Source organism: Octopus bimaculoides, chromosome 15 (genome assembly GCF_046866305.1).
Source record: "Octopus bimaculoides isolate indiv1 chromosome 15, ASM4686630v1, whole genome shotgun sequence".
Taxonomy (NCBI): Eukaryota; Metazoa; Mollusca; class Cephalopoda; order Octopoda; family Octopodidae; genus Octopus; species Octopus bimaculoides.
Genome location: NC_142942.1, coordinates 41,033,044 through 41,053,117, shown reverse-complemented (window position 1 = coordinate 41,053,117; position 20,074 = coordinate 41,033,044). Strand labels below are relative to the sequence as shown.

At 40.0% G+C, this 20,074-nt stretch overlaps 1 protein-coding gene across 1 annotated transcript in view; it reads left to right on the top strand.

Moving 5' to 3' along the window:
* Positions 1-20,074, top strand: part of LOC106880972 (follistatin) — a 43,509-nt gene that overhangs the window by 843 nt on the left and 22,592 nt on the right. The window lies entirely within an intron of this gene.

Genomic DNA, 20,074 nt, shown 5'->3' with positions numbered 1-20,074 from the left:
GTAGAATCTGGTGAAGTTAATATATTTTAAGCGGGACTAAAAGTTCAGTTTTGTAATATATTATTACTGTAATATTCTATCAATGTTTTACAATGACTTAGTGCCGTAAATTTCTCACTTCTACACGGATAATATTCTATTAAATCGTAATATATACGGTGTAATTATTTGAGAAATGTCCTTCATACGATTTCATTTAAAGAATAGTAAATTGTCAATAAACCAAATAGCGATATTCTAAACGTATCTCTTTCTGCGGTGAAATGAATTTCATGAAAATCATGTTCTAAATAATGGGTTCAAATTTTAGCACGGGGCCAGGAGTTTTAAGGAGAGAGGGAAAGTTAACCTCAGCAGAATCTGAACTCAGAACGTTAAGGCGGACGAAATACTGCTAGGTATTTTTGCCCGACGTGCTAACGATACTTATTTCTTTACTGCTCACAAGGAGCTACACACAGAGGGGACAGGCAAGGACAGACAAACGGATTAAGTCGATTATATCGATCCCAGTGCGTAACTTGTACTTATTTAATCGATCCCGAAAGGATGAAAGGCAAAGTCGACTTCGGTGGAATTTGAACTCAGAATGTAGCGGCAGACGAAATACTGCTAAGCATTTCGCCTGGCGTGCTGACGATTCTGCCAGTTTGCCATCTTAGTTATATCGTATTTTTTAGTAGTACAATTACAATTATATTTCCTATCTAAGATTTGAATATTAATTAGTAGCATACTAATAACGAGGTTAATGTATGCGTACTCTTCATATCGACTTGATAATGGAGAGATTATAATGTAGCACTCAGTTACCGTGATCGAATCTTAATGAAGAGATTATAATGTAGTACTCAGTTACCGTGATCGAGTCTTAATGAAGATCGCGATCGAATCTTAATGTAGCACTCAGTTACCGTGGCCGAATCTTGCTGCTTGTCTTTCCAAGGGCAACAAAAATAAAGTAGCAGTCAAATACGAGAATTAATTTCGTTGAATGTTTTTTCTTTAGCTAATTTTGGAAGCGGCATCGAGACAGCTTCTACTACTTACTAGAAGTCTAACAACCAAAGTTTGGTAGCTATTTCTATTTCTAGTAAGAAACAGATATAACAACCAAACCTCCCTCAATATATCCAAAAGCAACCACTTTGAATAACATATTCCTGGTTCATAGGAAAAAGCAGGGTTGTTATGAGTGATTTGGCTTTGATTGTTCTTTCCTTTTCGACCAGGTTTTCATTACCTTTTTAAGGAAGGTCAGGACAGAAAAGGAGATGCTCCCACTCTGTAAATTTGTTGAAAGTAGAGTAAGAGTAACGAACGTGTATGAGTAAGTGAGCCTACTCTGAGTATGCTCTTATACACCGAGAAACAGCGAACGAAATGCGAAAACTTGTCTTTGATTGTCATGAGTGTTGAATTTTTGTGGAATTTCCATGAATGGCGCTTAGCAGCCTTCTCTGCCATGGGCGAAATTTTCTTTCTTGGAATAAATTTTTTTTTTTTTTTTACTATTATATACACTAGGAACGGTTAGTTGTGTTCATGCACATGGTACAATTGAATTAGGAAATCTTACAGGATTTTCTAAGTTTCCAACTCAATCACCTCTCCGGTTTGCGGTCGTACCGTGTCTTACTTCGTTCTAACCCACTCTTTTCACACAGTTTCCAATACAGATTTTTGTTACTTCATCATGTTACCACAACTTATGTTGATTTTGGGCAAGTCTACGATATTCATTTACAATATGGGCAATTACAGTTACTGTTATTATTATAATTATTATTATTGTTCAGTAGTTTTATTTTTATAACGTGCTTTCACTTCACTACCGAGCGCAGCTCTGTGTGCCTTGGGTATGTGCTGTGGTTTGCTGTGATGCTCTTATAGTTGTTATTATTATTATTATTATTATTATTATTATTATTATTATTATTATTATTATTATTATTATTATTATTATAATCCTCTTCTTTCAATTTTGTTTCCATTTCTTGCCGAGTGTCTTCCGGACACTTCGGGCAAAGAAATCCACTACAGGTGGGTGAAAGCTTCGAAAATGGCGAGAGTGGCTGGTACCTCTCTAAGTGTAGACCTGTGAGTCGAAGAAAAGGAATTGGAGAGCGTACTTGCACTTGGTGTTCAGGGAAATCTCGGACAGTGGGATTCCTCGTTGATCCCTAGAGGGCATCCGGTATCAGGAGGGCTACATCTCTAACATCCTCTTCCCCACTTTTTTAAAACCTTTGTCTATTATGTATACATCTTTTCCTTTTCATTGTATACCGCGTATACTTACACTTTCTGTTTTTTTTTTTCTTAATAATTATTTCATCATTTCATTATATGTAAACCTTCACACTTTATGTCTGTCTTTGTATTGTCACCCTCATGCTTCGCTCTGGTGCGAAATAAGTGAAATTATTATTATTATTATTATTATTATTATTATTATTATTATTATTATTATTATTATTATTATCATCATCATTATTATTCAGTAGTTTTATTTTTCTAACGTGCTTTCACTTCACTACCGAGCGCAGCTCTGTGTGCCTTGGGTATGTGCTGTGGTTTGCTGTGATGTTCATATGGTTACTGTATTGAAAGTGTTTTGCGTAGGATGTGTGCAGTGCCCAGTAGTGCAATTTTCTGTATGTTATATATATTTGTAAGTCCTGGTGTTTTTGTTATGTATTTGTCTGAATATTTTTTTTATTATACCTAAGGCACCTACTATGATAGGAATTGTTTCTGTTTTTAGATTCCACATTCGAGTTACCTCTATTTCCAGGTCTTTGTATTTTGAAAGTTTCTCCATTTCTTTTAGGGAAACGTTGTCATCTGCTGGTATTGATACTTCAATTAGAAAGCATTATTATTATTATTATTATTATTATTATTATTATTATTATTATTATTATTATTATTATTATTATTATTATTATTGAGTGAGAGAGCAGTGCATGCGATCAAAGTGACACTGGGGTAAAATATACGAAGCCCATTATACCCATCATAACTACCCGTCTGATAAGGGTACATCAGGCACATGCATCACAACCATACGTGCGCGACATGGTGATCTCATATCAAGATAAACAGGGCATGACCTCGCAGGTGGGGCCCAGTTAGAATTTTCTTCAGGTCGAGTAGGCCATCCCACTCAAAAGGTCCCTGAATAAGGTTCGTTTAAGGATATTGAGCCAAACACCCATGTTTCCAAAGGTAAATTCTTCAAAGCCCAAAGAATTCCTCTCAGCACATGGCTATGATGCTCCCCCACTTATCATTATTATTATTATTATTATTATTATTATTATTATTATTATTATTATTATTATTATTATTATTATTATTATTATTATCAACTTTATTTTGCTGGGTGTGATCATGCTTCAAAAACCTTCTGAAGAACTCTTACAGTTCCAATCGATGATGATTTTTTGGAGGTGTTCTATCTTTACATTCGTTCCAATCCATTTTGAGTCACGTTGGGAGTTGGGTACTGATACCTCCAAGACGCAACAATTACTATTGTCATCACGTCTACTTTCTTCATTGCCCTCAACCTGCGTATTTCCCCACTTCAATTCATCATAGTTGTTCACCTTTTCTTCTTTTCTCTTCAATCATGTTGTCACCAGGACATGCTATGTCGATTACCAGGCACGTTTATTTCTTTTCTTTTCTGTTTACCACAACAACGTCACCAGACATTTAATCAGGTGGTCACACTGAATAGTTGCATCCCACAGGATTTTGTAATCCTTTTTCTCAGTAACTCCCGGGATTTGGTCATACCACATCTTTGATCTTTCTAGTCCATAACTTTCACAGAACTCCTAATGGATCACTCTAGTCACATTGTCATGTGGTTGCACTAAAAATGAGCCACACTGTTTTACCCTTCTCACCACACATTCCGCATTTGTCACTCACAGTTGTATTATAAATTCTGCACTTCACATAAGTTGTCCTCAAAGCTTGTTTTTGTGCCGCGCATATAAGTGCCTCTGTTTCTATCTTCAAGTCACTCTTCCGCATTCATAACCATCGGTTATTTATATTTGCGCTCTTATTTCTGGCAAACTGACCGTACATTTTTTTTTACTTTCAATGCCATTTTTTTCTGTGTTCTTTTCCTTATTAAATTTTTCTTTCGTTACACAGTTATTAGTTTTAAGTTGCTGGACTTCTTCACATCAATCAACAATGGTTCCGAAGCATTTTTTACATACCACCCTAAACTGTCTTTCTTTGATTCAATATAATTTCTTGACAACTGATCAAACGTCTCCCGCCCTTTTATTCTGGACAATCACAACCGACCAGTGTCACTCTTGAGATGGAATGCTCCGTGCAATTTCAATAGTTTCCCTATCCTCGTATCCATACTCATCAATTCATTTTTTTGCCACTTTATGATTCCATCTCTATATCTAAGTGATGTTACCGCCCGTTGTATTTACTACTTGGAATTTATTCCATTCAGTCAACTTTGAGTTCAATACCGATTGTAGTTTTAGGAAATACTCTTTCTTCAGCTATTTAATTATTCCTTCGTAACACAGGGAAGGTAAAAATGCACCGGAGTCTTTAGTTATCTGTCAAGTCACAACAAGGACCTCAAATAGATAATTCTTTCCTTAAGATGTGCGCTGTGCCCAATAAGGCTGCTTTTTGCAAGATATCAATCTTGCATGGGATTTCCAGTTGCCTAAAGAAGTTTTGAAGTTTCTATGGGATTGAGTCCAACGCTCCGATCACCACTGGTATCACTTTTACATTACCCTCTCGCATTCCATACAGTCTTACCATTTCCAATTATTATTATTATGTTTGGCTTTTGCTTTGTGTTTGTACAAATTGACTCCAAGTCTCACCCAGAGACCTCAAGAGATAACAAGTTAGAAGTTCAAGTTGGTGTTATGACTAGAGTGCCATATATTTGGTTTTGCATTGTGTCAAAACATAAGTAAATTAAAAGTTTATTATTATTATCATAAGCACATAGAGATATTTCGGCACTACTCTCAGGGATTACGAGGTGGTTTCAAGGGCAACGAATTAACCAGGAAAAATCAGTGGGTTTACGACTCGGCACCTGAAGAAGCACGTTCATGCCGTCTAACTGCGTCGTTGGGCGCTGGACGGACCGACCGGTTAAATTACTCGGGATCTGGTTTGGTGCGGACCTCCAGATGGACAAAAAGCTGGGACGAGATAATGAGCAGGGTAATAACTCTCACCCAGAAATGGGCCGAGAGAAAGCTATCACTGAAAGGTTGGGTAGGGGTGGCTAACGCGTATATCGCGTTCGTCAGCTACTATCGCTTGACTATCGTGTCTTGTCCTAGCCACTGTCTGATTACGCAAGAGCGTATACTCTTCCGCTTCTCGTTGAATGACCTCGTTCCGATGGTCAAGCGGTCTATCTGCTGTCAACACCCACTGATTGGTGGCCTGGGCATGCCGTGGTTGATGATGCGCAGACATGTGCTGAGGCTACGACTTCTCCAGTGCTTCCTTGACGGTGAACGGGTGTGGTCTAGAAGATAACACTTCCCTTTCTACACTTATTTTCTTTTTCAAGTGAAACTTGAAGAAGTTGATCAGGGATTGGCCAAAGAGAAAAGTGTTTGTCTCCAGCTCCTTCAATCTCGTCCACCATACAACCTCTTTCGTCATGGCCTCCGGGCATATAAACACAGCCTTTCCATCTCGGTTAAAGGAAGGCGACGGGGCGATCTTCACGATGGATTCAGTCGACAGCCAGATTCGTCCCACTCGGACAGCAGGTGCTCGACATAAACCCACAGCTAGTTTCTTTGATGGAGCTGCAGTTCTGGGTAGAATAGAGACCGAGGGGGAGCATTTGGAAAGTAGAATGTCTTCAAGCGCTCACAGCCCTCAAACAATCGGACACTGCGATAGGTAGAACGTCCACTTTAGCTTTGTATAGAGGATTCGTGGAGGAAAAGTGCGATGATGTTCTTCGGGAGACCTTGGGCAATGAAGAAGATCAACTAGCCGCTCTTTTCCGGAGAACTTTCGGCCCAGGACCGATGAATAATTTCCAAAAATCTCTGGCCTCGCAGTGCTACCAGGAAGCTTAGCCTGTTTATGGTAAATTTTACAGGCACGGAAGTGCCGTCAGTCAAGCATGCTCGAGATGCGCACTGGACGACGAGATGGTCCTGCATGCTCTCGTCCAGTGCCCAAGCATTGCTGACCTGTGGGTTTATGTCGAGCATCTACTGTCGCGTGTGGGACGGATCCGGCTGTCAACTGAATCCATCGTGAAGATCGCTCCGTCGCCTTCTTTAACCGAGAAGGAAAAGCTGTGTTTATATGCGAAAGAGATTGAAGGAGCTGGAGACAAACACTTTTCTCTTTGGCCAATCCCTGATCAACTCTTCAAGTTTCACTTGAAAAAGAAAATAAGGGTAGAGAGGGAAGTGTTGTATTCTAGACAATTTGCTGAAAGGTGGATGAAAGTGGCGAGATTGATGCGGGTGAACGAGCTTGCCCTGAGCATATGCCTGTAAGTTGGAAAAAAAGGAAAGGAAAAAAAGGCACCTGCGCCAAAAGTGAGGGTACTTATGTTTTTTTTATGGAGATTTTCCGTGAGCAGCCCTCGAACGCCTTCTCCCTACTGAGAATCGCATATAGCTGATTTAAAAAAAATTTGCCAGTCTTATTTACTCGCAAAACACTCACAAAACACACATACTCACACACTTTCTTTGTTTGGTCCTGTACTGTTCATAATGTTTTTCTTGAGGTTAATAAAGAGATTATTATTAATATTATTATTAATATTATTATTATTATTATTATTATTATTATTATCATTATTATTATTATTATTATTATTATTATTATTATTATTATTATTATTATTGTTCAGTAGTTTTATTTTTATAACGTGCTTTCACTTCACTACCGAGCGCAGCTCTGTGCGCCTTGGGTATGTGCTGTGGTTTGCTGTGGTGCTCTTATGGTTACTGTATTGAAAGTGTTTTGCGTAGGGTGTGTGCAGTGCCCAGTAGTGCAATTTTCTGTATGTTATATATATTTGTAAGTCCTGGTGTTTTTGTTATGTATTTGTCTGAATATTTTTTTATTATACTATGATAGGAATTGTTTCTGTTTTTAGATTCCACATTCGAGTTATCTCTATTTCCAGGTCTTTGTATTTTGAAAGTTTTTCCATTTTTTTTAGGGAAACGTTGTCATCTGCTGGTATTGATACACCAATTAGAAAGCATTTTTTTTCTTCATAATCTTTGACAACTATATCTGGTCTATTGGCCTTAATTTCTCTATCTGTGTGTATTGGCATATCCCAGAGTATGGTTGCTTTCTCGTTTTCTGTAACCTTTTCTGACGTGTGTTTATACCATCTTTTTTCTGTTGTTATTCCATAGTGTTAGCATAGCTTCCAGTGTATATAGGTCCCAGCTCTGTCATGTTTGTGAATATATTTCTTCTTAGCCAGGACTGGGCAGCCAGAGATAATATGATTTATTGTTTCTTGTCCATCTCCACATATTCTACAGTTACATGTTATGTTTCTTTTCATTATATGTTTTTGGTAATTTCTGGTGGGGAGGCTTTGGTCTTGTGCAGCAATTAAAAATCCTTCAGTCTCTGCTTTGAGTCCTGTGCTTCTCAACCATTGCTGGGATTTTTCTCTGTCTATTTCTTTTGCATTTAGTTTAGCCCAGTATTTTCCATGTAGGGGCTTTTCTTGCCATCGTTTTATCATGGTCCGTTGCTGTTCTAGTTTTAGTTTGGATTTCATTTGTTTTATAGCTTTTGTTGTGTCTTCTTCTTCGTCTTCGTATTTGTTAGGTAGTGTGGTTTCTTGTTTGTATTTGTCAGCTTCCTTAAATACTGAAAACAGTTTTTTGTTTTGTTCGTGTTTTGTAGCTATTTGTATTAGTTTTCCTTGCTTCTGGAGTAGGTATTTTTGCAGTCCTATGGTGGTTATTTTATAATAGTTTTCCAGCTGTATAAGACCCCTGCCACCTTCTGTGCGTTGTATATATAGCCTTTCTATGTCAGATTTTGGGTGGTGCATCCTATATTTTTAGCATTGAGCTCTGTTTTTAGTATTGATCTAACTCGTCTATAGTACTCTTTCTTTATTTTTTCTTTCATTTGTGTGTGTCCAGAACGAAGGATTATTATTATTAAGGTGGAAAGCTAGCAGAATCGTTAGTACGCCGGACAAAATGCTTAGCAGTACTTCATCCGTTTTTACGTTTTGATTTCAAGTTCCGCTGAGGTCGACTTTGCCTTTTATCCATTCGGGGTCGATTAATCAAGGACCAGTTGAGTACTGGAGTCGATGTAATCGACTACTCCCTTCGATAAAAATGAAGTACCAGTCAAATAGTCGAGTCGATGATATCGAGTAAGCCCTCCCCCACCTCAAAATTGCTGGCCTTATGACTAAACTGTTTTTTATTGTTACTACCGCTTTACTTGTGTAACATTCAACGCAAACAACTGTTAATCCTCTTCCAGGGTCTACAACGGTGCCCCTGTCATTTTTTATTCGTTGTTGTTGGCACTCCGTCGCTTACGACGTCGAGGGTTCCAGTTGATCCGATCAACGGAACAGCCTGCTCGTGAAATTAACGTGCAAGTGGTTGAGCACTCCACAGACACGTGTACCCTTAACGTAGTTCTCAGGGATATTCAGCGTGACACAGTGTGACAAGGCTGACCCTTTGAATTACAGGCACAACGGAAAAAGGAAGTAAGAGTGAGAGAAAGTAATGGTGAAAGAATACAGCAGGGTTCGCCACCATCCCCTGCTGGATCCTCGTGGGGCTTTAGGAGTTTTCGCTCAATAAACACTCACAATGCCCGGTCTGGGAATCGAAACCGCGATCCTATGACCGCGAGTCCGCTGCCCTAACCACTGGGCCATTGCGCCTCCACAACTACGTTATCTACTGTCTTAACAAAAGGATAAAGAAATACAAAGTGTGATTTAATTAAGGTTTTTGCCGCTATTTCTACCTGGTTAATCGACCAAATTGAGATTGCAACAGTGTCTTCGCAGTCAATGTAAATAGTGTTTAACTGAAAGCTAGGCGTAGAATTTCTGGTGTAGAACTAACGATTACTCTTTTACTCTTTTACTTGTTTCAGTCATTTGACTGTCACCATGCTGGAGCACCGCCTTCTTTAGTTGAGCTAATCGACCCAGGACTTATTCTTTGTAAGCCTAGTACTTATTCTATCGGTCTCTTTATCCGAACCGCTAGATTACGGGGACGTAAACACACCAGCATCGGTTGTCAAGCGATGTTGGGGGACAAACACAGACACACAAACATATACACACACATACACATACATATATATATACATATATACGACAGGCTTCTTTCAGTTGCTGTCTACCAAATCCACTCACAAGGCTTTGGTTGGCCCGAGGCTATAGTAGAAGACACTTGCCCAAGGTGCCACGCAGTGGGACTGAACCCGGAACCATGTGGTTGGTAAGCAAGCTACTTACCACACAGCCGCTCCTACGCCTAGGAATAATGATTTCAAATTTTTGCCACTAGGGCAGCTTGGAGGTGGGGATTAAGTCGATTACATCGACTCCAGTGTTTCACTGATACTTCATTTATCGACTCCAAAAGGATGAAAGGCAAACTCGAGCTCGGCGGAATTTGAACTCAGAACGTAACGATGGGCGAAATACCGATAAGCATTTCGTCCAATGTGTTAACGATTCTGCCAGCTCGCCGCCTTAACGATTAGGAATAATCTTTCCTACTATATGCACAAGGTCTGAAATTTTTATTGGGAGTGGGTGGGGTGGGGGTGGGGGGTCAGTTGATTACATCGACCCCTATACGCAACTGGTATTTAATTTATCGACTTAACGATTTGGAATAATGAAGAATGGAATCGTCTGGGGATGACACTGATAATGTCGAACTGATAATGTAAGGTAACACTTTAGAAGAAATTATATAGAATCGATAGTGTTGGAATGATTGCCTGAAACTGATAATGTAGAATTCCCCAAGAAAAAAAATATTAATAATGAAGGTTTCGAGATGTTTAGTGAGTTATAATTGATTTGTAATCTTATGAACCACGGGGTATCGATCATAGCCATTCAGACTATATTTCGGAGGCATCGAATCTAGAACTGCATCGTCGAATATGTCCTTTGACTATTTAGATTTTGCTACGTTATTTGAGGGTATTTGGTTAGTATTTCTAGAATGACCCCTATGAAGACTGCGTTGTTGGCGGTGAAGAATTGCTCTTTACTTTCCGACTCTTTTCTTTTCTTTCTTGCTTTTTTCTCTCTCTCACTTTTTCCTTCCTTTCTTTATCACCCTCCTCTTAACTCCTCACCCCACATCTCTCTCTTACATTTTTGTTTGTTTTTGTTTTCGTTTTTGTGTGACTACAAAAGGAATAAGATTATATAACATTTACAATCTTTTCCGTGTGGAAGAATTATCGGACATCTGAAGATCCGCAACCCGCAGTAATGATGATGATGATGATGATGATGATGGTGATGATGATGATGATGATGATGATGATGATGATGGTGGTGGTGGTGATGATGGTGATGATGGTGGTGGTGGTGATGACGACGACGACGACGATGATCCCTGTAAGGCATTCAACCTTCCAGTTCTCACAACAAATCTTCACTTCCAAACACGCTAAGCTCTTTCTCTTTCTTAAAGATCTAACACGTGGAACACCTTCCTCTCTCCCTCTCCCTCTCCCTCTCCTTCTCCCTCTCTCTCTCTCTCTCTCTCTCTCTCTCTCTCTCCCTCTCTCTCTATCGATCTATCTCTCTCATTCTCAGTGTTTATACAAGTGTCTCTCTCTGTGTTTTTATTCCTGTCTCCACACGTGTACCAAAAACAACCCAGAAGTATTCCCGCTTCTTTGATGAAGATATATACATATAAACTTCATTCCCTTTGCTTTGTCGGATACGTAGAGTGTTCGTTTTTGGTGAGGTGCGAATTCTGTTTATTTATATATGTTTTTTTGAACAATACTATGCTGATGAGCGAAATCTAGATTCATTCTAGTAATCGCGAAATCGGTCGATACATAGTTGAGTTATTTAAAAGAAAGTTGGTCTTCTTCTGTTGGTTGTTTTCCTCGCATTCGGTACTAAATGTGTTTATTTTGAGAAGTCCAGTGTGTGGCATTATTTTGTTGTAATGCCCCTTATATAAATATAAACGGTATACGTATATGTATATGTGTATCTGCGCGCGCACATGCTCACACACACAGACACACACGTATTCACATATTCATTTACTTGTTTGTCATAAGAATGCGGCCATGCTGGGGCACCGTCTCGAAGGGTTTAGAAAAAACAAATCGACCCTAGTAATGATTTTATAGCCTGGTACTTATTCTATCGGTCTCTTTTAGCCGAATCACTAGGTTGCGGGGGGACGTAAACGAAACAACACCTGTTGTCAAGCGGGATGGGGAAACAAATACAAACTCAAAGACACACAAACAAAGATAACGAGAGCTGGATAACTACACAGAAAGACAGAGAGACAAATATACATATAGATACTAAATGAATGTGTGTATGTGTGTGGGCACATATATATATATATTTATGTATGTATGTATGCATGTATGTATGTTTATTGCTGTTGTTGTTGGCACTCCGTCGCTTACGACGTCAAGGGTTCCAGTTGATCCGATCAACGAAACAGCCTGCTCGTGGAATTAACGTGCAAGTGGCTGAGCACTCCACAGACACGTGTACCCTTAACGTAGTTCTCGGGGATATTCAGCGTGACACAGTGTGACAAGGCTGACCCTTTGAATTACAGGCACAACGGAAACAGGAAGTAAGAGTGAGAGAAAGTTGTGGTGAAAGAGTACAGCAGGGTTCGCCACCATCCCCTGCCGGAGCCTCATGGAGCTTTAGGTGTTTTCGCTCAATAAACACTCACAACGCCCGGTCTGGGAATCGAAACGGCGATCCTATGACCGCGAGTCCTCTGCCCTAACCACTGAGCCATTGCGCCTCCATTGTGTATGTTGGTATGTATCTATAAATACACACTTGCATATGCTCAGAGAGAGAGAGAGAGAGAGAGAGAGAGAGAGAGAGAGAAAGAGAGAGGGGGGATTGCACTTGAAAGACTTTTCCTAACAACGTACACTAAAAGACATTGAAGGTAATATCTTGTGACAATGGATTTGTGCCCTCCAGGAGTTGATGTTTGTCTGCTGCCTGTCTATTTTTGTCTTATCTTAGCCAGATTTTATTTATTTATTTTCTTTTTCTGTGGTTGACGAGCTTCGGGTGAGGACGGTGATGTAGGGAAAGCTGGCCAACCTTTTTTCTTTATTGTGGCTGTGTGGTAAGTAGCTTGCTTACCAATCACATGATTCCGGGTTCAGTCCCACTGCGTGGCACCTTGGGCAAGTGTCTTCTCCTTATAGCCTCGGGCCGACCAAAGCCTTGTGAGTGGATTTGGTAAAAGGAAACTGAAAGAAGCCCGTCGTATATATATATGTATATATATATATATATATATATATATATATATATATATATATATATATATATATATATATATATATATGTATGTGTGTGTATATGTTTGTGTGTCTGTATTTGTCTCCCCCGACATTGCTTGACAACCGATGGTGGTGTGTTTACGTCCTCGTAACTTAGCGGCTCGGCAAAAGAGACCGATAGAATAAGTACTAGGCTTACAAAGAATAAGTCCTGGGGTCGATTTGCTCGACTAAAGGCGGTGCTCCAGCATGGCCACAGTCAAATGACTGAAACAAGTAAAAGAGTAAAGAGTAAAGAGTATATATATATATATATATATATATATATATATATAAATATATATATATATATATATATATATATATATATATATATATATATATATATATATATATATATATATCTTTTATCATTTGTTTCAGTCATTAGACTGCGTGCATACTGGGGCACCGCTAACCCCCTGTACATTACTCTGTGTCCCTATACCCAAATACCACAAGACCGGCAATTTTAGGAGATGGGTAAGTCGATTATATTGACTCCAATATTCAAATGGTACTTATTTTATCGACTCCGAAAGGATGAAAGACAAAGTCGACCTCGGAATAAATACGGATAAAATTTGAGTATTTGTATAGGGACACGAAGACACAAAAACAAAATCTGGGTATTTGTATAGGGACACAAAGAGACAAAGACACGCACACAGACGTATATATATATAGTCAATTCAAATAAACAAGCAATTCAGATAATGGAATAAAAATGGACAACATTAGGACATGCACAAGAAATGTGTTAGCTTGATGCACTGTGAAAGGAAAGAGTTTGACGTTTCGAGGAGCATAGCTCTTCGTCGGAAAGGAGATAGGGAAACAGTCCAAAGAAGGAAAAGAAATAAAAGTAATCGCCGACGGTGCATGTGCAGCTACATTGCTGAAGTGATTGGAAGTAGGTTTCTTTCAGTTTCCGTCTACCAAATCCACTCACAAGGCTTTGGCCGGCCCGAGGCTATAGTAGATGACACTTGCCCATTCTGTTATGCAGTGGGACTGAATCCGGAACTATATGTTTGGGAAGCAAGCTTCTTACCACATAGGGGACACATACTTTGTTATTATGTTTCATTCAAGATGTTTCTCCAGGAATCTAACTCTTCTCTCCGGTTTGTTTACAGTTGGCTTCTGTTACCATATCCGTCCATCCATTCATCTTGTCCACCCACTATTCCTGTGTGGGTCATGGGTGGGTGGTTGGGGGGAATCGTCATCCACTTCTTCTACTGGGTCCTGTCAAAAGCAACCGTCATTACACTTACTGGCTGGTTTCCCAAGCGTTACCAACTGAAACTATGGATATTATTCAACCATCTCGTCCTTTATCTGCCCCTACGCCCCTTGCTGATTGATTAAGCCTGAAGAACCTGTCTTGCCACTCTTCCTACGACATTCTAATTATATGTCCCTGATGTCTGAGCTACGCACCCCCTCGAGTAACGTTACTTCAGAGCCCCCCACTGAGACAACCCATTTCATTACTCAACATTCGTGACTATAGGTGAAGATAGGCACGAAAACCGAACCGAAGATAGCAAATTTGACTTTTGTATTTTCTGAAGATCGAATTTTGGAGCTGGCGCATTATTGTGTCGGCACCTGATATTCAGCAACTGATATCGAACCCTACTTGTGAATACAGCACCAAGGTACTTCAACTTCACTTGTTTCAGTGATGTCCCACAAAAATGCACGGCTAAGAATTTTCTGTTTTTGAGAGGACCAATGTCAGTCTTTGCAACGCAAATTCTTATCCTTGCCTTGCAGCACTCGGCAGTGAATCCACTCGTTGCATGCTGGAGATTACCCTCTGATGAGCCAGCTACCACCATGTCGTCTGCAAATATTAGTCGGCCGATCTTACACCGAACGATTGTGACAGCACTTCTACAACGACTGCGTATGTTAATCTAGTCAATAAAAATTATGGAAAAGGGAGGTGGTGGCAATACGTACCTCTGCTGAAATCCAACCCCTACTTGGAAAAATTTCGATTTCGTACCATTTATCCGAACACAAACATTTGGGTATTTGTATAGGGACTTCTCGGCAACCAGAACTTGCCTATTAATCCCAACCTCCTGTAAGACCTTGCGCTGCATGTCCAGTGGCTTGTGTCGACTTCGAAAGGATGAAAGGCAAAGCCAATCCCAGCGGCATTTAAACTCAGAACATAAACACGGACGAAATGCCTAGTGGTATTTCCCCGGTGCTAACGATTCTGCCAGTTCGCCGCCTTACCTCTTCTCGAAGACCTGCCGTAAAGTGAATATCTGGTCAGTCGACCTGTGTCCAGGACGGAAGCCACACCGTTCTTTTGCAAGCTTGGTCTCGACAATTTCCTCTCTTTTCTAATCACCCAGAGTAGATTTTACCTGGGAAGCTCTCCAAGGAGGTTATTCAAATAGAAGAAATATTAAAGAAATATGGTTGAATGGAAACATGAACGAATGAATAAAGAATGATTGAAGGAACATATGAACCAAAAGAAGTGACAAATAAAATGGCAGAATGAAGAAATGAACGAAACACTAGGGCTTCTTCATAAGTTGAAGAAACTGATGACTTTCTCCAGTGGCATATGTAAATATAGCTGTCATACTTGTGTCGTTAATAAGATCGCTTCGAAACTAGTTTCGTGTTCGATCTATCTGCATGTCGTCTTTGGTACAAGGTGTGGCACTTGTTACAATCAAAGCTAAGCTGAAGCTGTTTGGAATTCCATCCAAGAAACTGCTCCAATGTTTTGGCAACAGATGTGATCCGTTGCACAATTTAAACCTATTTTGGCCGGGTCTCCGATCTGGAGGCAACTTACTCCTTTTATTCTACTCATCCTCCGTCTCGTGGTCCCTAAAACGAGTCGCGGATGTTTCAGTCTTCTGAACGAAATATTAACATCAACGAGAAGAAAGTGAAAAACAAAAGTGCTAAACACATTTCTGGGAGTTTTGAGTGTCAATGGCTGCGGTACTTAGATCTGTTGAGATTTAGTGCATCTGTAGATAGGACGTTTAGATCTGTTGGGTTTTGTAAGTGTGTGTGTGTGTGTGTGTGTGTGTGTGTGTGTGTGTGTGTGTGTGTGTGTGTGTGTGTGTGTGTGCGTGCGTGTGTGTGTGTGTGTGTGTGTGTGTGTGTGTGTGTGTGTGTGTGTGTGTATGTTTATGGCTAGGGCACCGAATTACGTTAGGAGTTTTGTGAGCCTATGGCTGGACACCAAATATTTCTCTTGTTGAGCTGTAGTTAAATATAAGAGATCGGCATGAGGCTTTTCGGAAAAGTTGTTTTATCTAAATTAGTTTCCTACCCATAGAGAGAGAGAGTAATATCTCGTTTAGTTCCCGGATCAGAAACCAGGGACTAGCATTAGTAATACCGATGCTTATGTATTTGTAAAGGGATTCGATTTTTGAAAAGACTGGATAGCTTTGCATCCCGTAGTGTCGTTGGTAAATTCTCAATCAACTGAGTTTCAGTTACAATCGCAATTATTTTTCTTATACATGTTTATATAAACAAAGACAATGATTGTTATAACAATTCTAATATTCATTAATACCCTTGTGTTTTATCGACTTTTAAAGTATACAGTTCTTTTAATTTCCCATATATTCCATTTAGTTTTATTTTGTATGAGATTTTCTTTTCCTCAACTTTTCAGTTTCGTTTCTAAGCCCCGTGATGAAAGAACTCAGAAGTTTGGACCTCCAACCAGGAGTTTCGCGATACCCTTAAAGCCAGGAACATTTCAGCACCACTTCATGTGTGTGTGTGTATATATATATATAAAACAAATTAGAACAGTAAAAAGGGGAAAAATATAGAAAGAATTGATAGTCTTTTTAGCATGAAATCTTTTTATTTTAAGGCAGCGAGTTGGCACGCCGGACAAAATGGCTAGCGGCATTTTATCCGTGTTTACGTTCTGAGTTTAAATTCCCCCGAGGTCGACTTTGTCTTTCATCCTTTCGGGGTCGATAAAATAAGTACTAGTTGAATATTGGAGTCGATATGATCGACTTATCATTCTCCTAAAATTGTTGATCATGTCGCAAAATTTGAAACCAGTGAGAAATCTTATTTTCATTTTGAAATTTGTATGAATATTTCATCATCCAAGTGCGGCGAGGTGATGAACTGTTGGTTTCATATTTTGGTACAAAGACAGCAAGTTCAGGAGAGGGGTTAGTTGATTACATCGACACACAGTGAAGACAGACGAACTATCGCTAAGCATTTCGCCCAGTGTTCTAACGTTTCTTATTTCCTTATTGCCTACAAGGGGCTAAACACAGAGGGGACAAGCAAGGACAGACACAGGGATTAAGTCGATTACATCGACCCTAGTGCGTAACTGGTACTTATTTAATCGGCTCCGAAAGGATGAAAGGCAAAGTCGACCTCGGCGGAATTTGAACTCAGAACGAAACGGCAGACGAAATATCGCTATGCATTTCGTCCGGCGTGCTAACGTTTCTTATTTCTTTATTGCCCCCAAGGGGCTAAACATAGAGGGGACAAACAAGGACAGACAAAGGGGGTGTTGAAGAAAAGCGGGGCGATAATGGGGTAGCGATTCATGTAAAAACAACAAAATAAAGGGTTCATTCGGTAAAGTTTTATTTGTGGAATAAAGTTGCTTTGAATTTGTTTGAGAAAGAGGTCTATGTTTGTGATGGTTAGTTGGAGGTGGGGTCGTTAGGAATGTGACCTGGATGTCAAGGGGGCGGCAGCCCCGAAAAGTTTGGGAATCGCTGGTTTAAACGATTATATGGTAACCATAACATTTGAAATATTGATTTCTACTCCCAAATACCAAATCAATATTTCATCATATAAGGGCTTTGGCGGAGAATCGGTGGAGTGTCGATTAAAACATCTGGCCCAGTTATTTATTCTTCTACCTTTTCAGGAACGATGAATGAGATATTAACGAAATGAATTACATTTAGGGCGATTTTGCAAATATCAAAGAGCAACATTTCATCATTCATATTTTTGTTGTTGTTGTTCTTTTAGGTAGTGGTGTTGGTGATGGTAGTGGTGGTAGTGGTGGTAGTGGTTTTATAAAAAAAGAAAAGCAAAAAAAAAACCCCGAACAAACTAGTATTTCATCATAACCCTCCAATTTGCTGTGAGGGTGAGAAGGAAACAAAGACCAACACCACTACTACTACTGCTGCTACTACTACTACTACTACCACCACCACCACTACTACTACTACTACTACTACTACTACTACTACTACTACTACTACCTCCTTCATAGATGTTTCTTTTCAAAATCCACCCCACCCATATCGCTAATTCAATACACCGAATTATGTACAGTCTGTCCTTAGACACCTTTGTAGCTATTGTTGTGGCTATTGTCGTTCCTGCTGCTGCTGCTGCTATTTTAGTTATTTCTATTGTTGCTATTGTTGTTGCTGTTATAATGCTGCTATTTTTACTGGTGTTATTGTTATTATTGGTCTCATGTTTGACGCTTTTGCGCTTCTATTTCTAGATAGACTGGAGTGTTTCGCTTCTGTACAAGAGTCGTCAATCTTCTCTCTTCTCTACTACGTTATTTTCCGTCACTCAATATGGAACAATACAACACTCGATTTCGATTTCAATGGATGGCTTTCTTTTTTTTTCTATTTCTTTTCTTTTTTTTTTCTTTTTAAAGTCTTTTCTCAGAGAAGACAGTCCAAATTCATAAAATTGTTGCTTTACTCTCTCAAGTATAAAACATTCTCCACGTTGAGTTTCTGAAGCCCGCCGCCGCCGCCGCCATCACCACCACCACCACCACCACCACCTTCAACACAACCGACATCATTACCACAACTAAGCTATCACCGTCGCCTCCACACACCATTACCTCCAATACCGTCGCCTCCACCATCATCGCCTCCACCACTATCACCGCCACCAGAGAATTGCCTTTAAAGGTACATATATGCCTGCGGGATATTCAACCGCTGACACTAATACACTAAATTCAATGAGTTCGGTAGTTTAGCTGATCGAATCAATTGAATACTTAAGATCGAAAACCTCGACCACCAGGCACTTTCACACGCACACGCACACGCACAGATATGAAGTAAAATATGTTTCAAATATATACGTTCTGGATAGTATCTAACAGCGGAGGTGCAATGGCCCAGTGGTTAGGGCAGTGGACTCACGGTCATAGGATCGCCGTTTCGATTCCCAGACCGGGCGTTGTGAGTGTTTATTGAGCGAAAACACCTAAAGCTCCACGAGGCTCCGGCAGGGGATGGTGGCGAACCCTGCTGTACTCTTCCACCACAACTTTCTCTCACTCTTACTTCCTGTTTCTGTTGTGCCTGTAATTCAAAGGGTCAGCCGTGTCACGCTGAATATCCCCGAGAACTACGTTAAGGGTACACGTGTCTGTGGAGCGCTCAGCCACTTGCACGTTAATTTCATGAGCAGGCTGTTCCGTTGATCGGATCAACTGGAACCCTCGACGTCGTAAGCGACGGAGTGCCAACAACAGTGTCTAACAATAAAGAAATGAACTTAATCATGACTATAATGCCCAGATTTTCCAAGCTCGAAGATGGAAGAAGTACATTGCAATGTATTTATTAAATATTGTCATCCGACTTCCCTAAACTGTAATGAAAGAATGCTAGATGTGTGCTGTCTCATTACACAGTCAAACTGGGATACATTTCCGCATATATTGCATTATAGACAGAACAATCATCGCAGTCAGAGATATCAGACGAAAGTTTGCGGAACAAATGAGAGGTGTATACAAATACAAAGTTGTGGTGTTGATGGAGTGTTTTCGAATAGAGTTTTGTCGCTTGTTGTTGTTGGCACTCCGTCGCTTACGACGTCGAGGGTTCCAGTTGATCCGATCAACGGAACAACCTGCTCGTGAAATTAACGTGCAAGTGGCTGAGCACTCCACAGACACGTGTGCCCTTAACGTAGTTCTCGGGGATATTCAACGTGACACAGTGTGACGAGGCTGACCCTTTGAATTACAGGCACAACAGAAACAGGAAGTAAGAGCGAGAGAAAGTTGTGGTGAAAGAGTACAGCAGGGTTCGTCACCATCTCCTGCCGGAGCCTCGTGGAGCTTTAGGTGTTTTCTCTCAATAAACACTCACAACGCCCGGTCTGGGAATCGAAACTGCGATCCTATGACCGCGAGTCCGCTGCCCTAACCACTGGGCCATTGCGCCTCCACCAAATAAAGTAAAACAATTCTAAATACCACCCGATTCATTATTCTGTCACAAGAGTTTATAATCAATACTTGTGGAGAATAAACGATAACTTGATGTTTTTCACGAAGATTAAGGCATGTCTTAAATAATGAAGTATAGAGATATTGCAACAGGAGAACAAGCGGTATATTATAATAGAATATAGTAGGGTTGTAGTGTTGGAAGCGATAATTAGAAGCTTA